This window comes from Sciurus carolinensis, unplaced genomic scaffold, assembly GCF_902686445.1.
Source record: "Sciurus carolinensis unplaced genomic scaffold, mSciCar1.2, whole genome shotgun sequence".
Lineage (NCBI taxonomy): Eukaryota > Metazoa > Chordata > Mammalia > Rodentia > Sciuridae > Sciurus > Sciurus carolinensis.
Window position 1 is genome coordinate 251489 of NW_025920134.1, and position 4610 is coordinate 256098.

The 4610-nt window shown below is 34.6% G+C and overlaps 1 pseudogene; it reads left to right on the top strand.

Annotated features, from left to right (window-relative positions):
* The first annotated feature begins 3328 nt into the window (after window positions 1-3328).
* Window positions 3329-4407, top strand: LOC124974164 (twinfilin-1-like; annotated as a pseudogene).
* The last annotated feature ends 203 nt before the right edge of the window (window positions 4408-4610 follow it).

Here is a 4610-nt window from a genome sequence, read left to right on the forward strand (position 1 = left end):
TCACACCCATGAATATGGGAAACAAAAGCCAAAAGAGTGCACGGGGATGAGATCCAAGTCCAAAACTTCTACACAACAACGGAAACAATCCACAGAGTGAAGTGACAGCCTACAGAATGGAGGAAGTTATTGGGGAACAATTCATTTGGTAAAGGATTAATATCTGAATGATAATGACCACATAAACAACAACACAATGTCATTCAACTGAAAAGTAGGCAAATGATTGAAACACTGAACAAGTATAATTTAACTGTTCAATATTTTTAGTCATCAAGGAAATGAAATCAATATTCCAATGATTTGTAATTTTGTTCTAGTAGCACAGTTATTATGCAAACAAACTATTAAATACTGGTGAACATGTGGAGGATAAAACAAGCTCTCATAGTGAGTGGGAATATAAATCAGTACAACCATTAGGAAGAGTAGTATGCAAGGCTTTCAAAAAAAATTAAGTAGATCCACCAAATGATCCAACAATCTCATTTCTGGGTATATCCCAAAGGAATGAAATCATACATGCATGCCAATATTTAATGTAGCAGTATACAAAACAGCTGAGATTTAAAAAACCTGGTACCAGTCAACAGAACAAATGAATGCATGAGATTCACACACACTGGAATTTTATCCACCATAAATAAGAATGAATTGCTGTTATGTGAAGAAAAATTAAAGGAAATGCAGGACCTTGTTAAGTAAAATACACCAGACACAGTAAGACAGGTACTACCTCTCCTCTCTCCTAGGTAGATGATTGAGTCAAAAGTCAACCTGAATGTGACACTGCAATTAATAGAGGTTGAGAAAGAGTGGGGGATATTTTAACAGAGACTAGATTTGATTAGAGAATTATGCACACATGCATGGAAATGTCACACTGAACACAATTAATATGTATGATTAATATATGGTAATAAAATAACTTGAAATCACAAGAAATTTAAGAACTCATTGGTGCAGTATTACACAAATGATTAAAGAATCAAACCTCATCACTATGGAAAACCAACAACCTGAAAGAATATGTAAGAGAGAAAGAAAGGAACAAAGGGTATACAAGAATGGACAAAGGATACAAAACCAGAAAAAAATTAAATGGGAATATATGTTCTTATGTATATCAATAATAACCTGGAATGTAAATTTCTCAATAAAAAGACAGACTATAACATATTATACTAGATTCTTGTCTATACATACATACATTCCTAATACAAATTCTGAGTTATGTGCAAATATTTTGTATTTTCTTATTATTAAGCACCTTGGTGATAACATGCACATAGAAAAGTGTAAAACCAAATGTACCACCCTATGAATAAAATATGCCCGACTCAGAAAGACAAGTACCATGTGTCCTCTCTCCTATGGAGATGTTAAAGAAAAAAAGTCAAAATTCAAATTGAATATGTAACAGAAGTTAATAGAGATTGAGAAATATTTGCTGATACCCCAGAAGCACAGTGTCTATGTCCCTTTGCATTCCAGTAAATTTTCCACTGCTCCATGAGGTCATGGCTGGAGTCACTGGCCCCATATTTCTAGCAATATTAGTGCCCAACATCAGGTTCCATACATTGTCTAGTAGGCAGAGGGGACCACATCCACATAGACCCGCTGCCTTTCTGTAGCAGTCTCAATTGGAGGAGGAATCAAGATTCCTGAGCCAAATCAGATGCAAAATGAAAAGCAGATCTGCAGGACAAGGAAAGAGACCAAGTGAGCAAGGGCCCAGGTAACTCCAGGTAACTCCATGCACAGATCAAGGTAGGAAAAATGTGTTTTCAAGAATGAAGTACTTCCTGGGTGGTCTGGGCATCCTGGAGATTGTGAGTATGACACACATGAGTGCAAGAAATCTCCAAAAAGGGGGATTGAGCCTCTAAATAAAACAACCACAACAACAACAACAAATTGATCTAGAGAAAGAGGATGCCAGCAGGGAAATAGAAACCCAAATTCCCACAGAAAGCCCTCTGGGATTTTGTTAAAATATTGGAAACATAGTCCTAGGATAAAAGGGAAAAAGAAACCAAACACAAAAAATACTGTTTGATTTGTAATCATTGAACATGCAGGGAGTTGGAGGTATACAAATAATCTCCAGGAAAAATTCAAAACCTATGGACAGGGAAGGAAAATGGAAAGCACAGGCCCTCCCCATGTCTGAGTCATACCATAAGAATCTGTGAAGGGTTCATTTTATTTTCTAAAGTGTTAAATTCGATACTTTTTTTTTTTTTTGCCTTCTATCTGTAGGTATTTAATACCTGGTAAAAAGTTAAAAAATCTTTGTTTCCAGTCCATTCTATGTATATCTGTGCACCTCTGTGTATTGTATGTTGTGTCTACATATGTAGTTGTGTCTATATCATACATGCTACCAAAATTAGCATATAGATAAATGAGTGTTTAGAAATTTTAAAGCAGAGAATGGATCCAAATGCCTTTGAGTTTATGTGTCTTTAAGTGGTTAAATAATTATGAGTAAAGATGTCTTTAAGATTACTAACCCACAATTTTCTTGGCCACTTGTCAATCAAGAGATCATTGATTTCTATAAAATATTTAAAGTACAATGTCCTCTGCCTTTAAGGATTTTTCTTTGGCAGGAATTACTGACTTAAATTGTCAACTAGACCTATTTGATACCTGGTTTTTCATGGGTAGCCTAGGTTAAAAATATGTAAATGAGTTTTAACATAAATGTGATTTATCTTCATAAATGTGTTTTCATAAGTTGTTGGTGAATGGGAAAACAGTAAGATTGCTTTGTTTCTGGGACTCTGCTGAAAACAAGGTTACTAAGAATTAAAATCTAAAAGGTATAATCTTAATTGTGAAAGTACAGTAGTTCCAGTTGTGCCTTAAGTACTGTAAAACAAAGTAATAAAACTTATTAAAAATGAGAAATCTGTATAAATCCAGATATTTTTAATGATTGTTTCTGAATGGAAATTTAAGAAAGAGTCTCACACTGGAAAAGAAGTACAAGAAAGTGCAGCTATGAAAATATACTTTAGTATGGAAAAGTAGAAAGCATGGTAAAGTAATATTCTTATGCTGAGTTCCAAGATGAAAAAGAGGACAAAATAAGGACATTCTACAAAAGAAGTTGTAGAAAACCTAAGAAAGTTACCAAAGGATTGTCAAAAGTAAATCTTAATAAGTTCATATATGGGATTAGTTAACTTAATCAGCAGAGAATTATGCAAGTTTCTTGTTCCTAATCTGTAATATACTAATTCACTATGTTTAGAAACAATGGCACCTTAAAATGATGATCAGCATTTCACCATCAAGATAATTTCCTGGCACTCAGCGCTGGAGCCGGGAGTCTGTGGCTGCCGCCATGTCCCACCAGACCAGCATCCAAGCAAGTGAAGATGTTAAAGATATCTTTGCCAGAGCCAGAAATGGAAAATACAGACTTCTGAAAATATCTATTGAAAATGAGCAACTTGTAATTGGATCGTGTAGTCAACCTTCAAATTCCTGGGATAAGGATTATGATTCCTTTATTTTACTTCTGTTGGAGGACAAGCAGCCATGCTATATATTATTCAGGTTAGATTCTCAGAATGCCCAGGGATATGAATGGATATTCATTGCATGGTCTCCAGATCATTCTCATGTTTGGCAAAAAATGTTATATACAGCAACAAGAGCAACTTTGAAAAAGGAGTTTGGAGGTGGCCACATTAAAGATGAAGTATTTGGAACAGTAAAGGAAGATGTGTCATTACATGGGTATAAAAAATACTTGCTGTCACAATCTTCCCCTGCCCCACTGACTGCAGCTGAGGAGGAATTACAACAGATTAAAATTAATGAGGTACAAACTGATGTGGGAGTGGACACTAAGCATCAAACACTACAAGGAGTAGAATTTCCTATTTCTCGAGAAGTTTTTCAGACTTTGGAAAAACTGAACAACATACAGCTCAACTATGTGCAGTTGGAAATAGATATAAAAAATGAATTTATAATTTTGGCCAATACAACAAATACAGAACTGAAAGATTTGCCAAAGAGGATTCCCAAGGATTCAGCCTGTTATCATTTCTTCCTGTGTAAACATTCCCATTAAGGAGACTACTTAGTCCATAGTTTTTATTTATTCAATGCCTGGATACATGCAGTATAAGAGAATGGATGCTATATTCTAGCTGTAAGAGTCCTCTGCTAGAAATTGTCGAAAGACAGCTACAAATGGATATAATCAGAAAGATCAAGATAGACAATGGGGATAATTTGACTGCAGATTTCCTTTATGAGGAAGTACATCCCAAACAGCATGCACATAAGCAAAGTTTTGCAAAACCAAAAGGTTCAGCAGGAAAAAGAGGAATTCAAAGACTAATTAGGGGTCCAGCTGAAACAGAAGCCACTACTGATTAAAATTGTTGTATTAAACATTGCAATACTAGCTTTTTAAAAGTACAGCTTTTAGTACAAGAGAACTGAAATCATTCCATGTTGATAAATAATAAGGAGAAAAATTGTACTTTTTGAAAAAAATAGCACTTTTCACTTCTGTGTGTTTTTAAAATTAATGTTATAGCAGACTCATGATTTCTATTTTTGAGTTAAAGCTAGAAAAG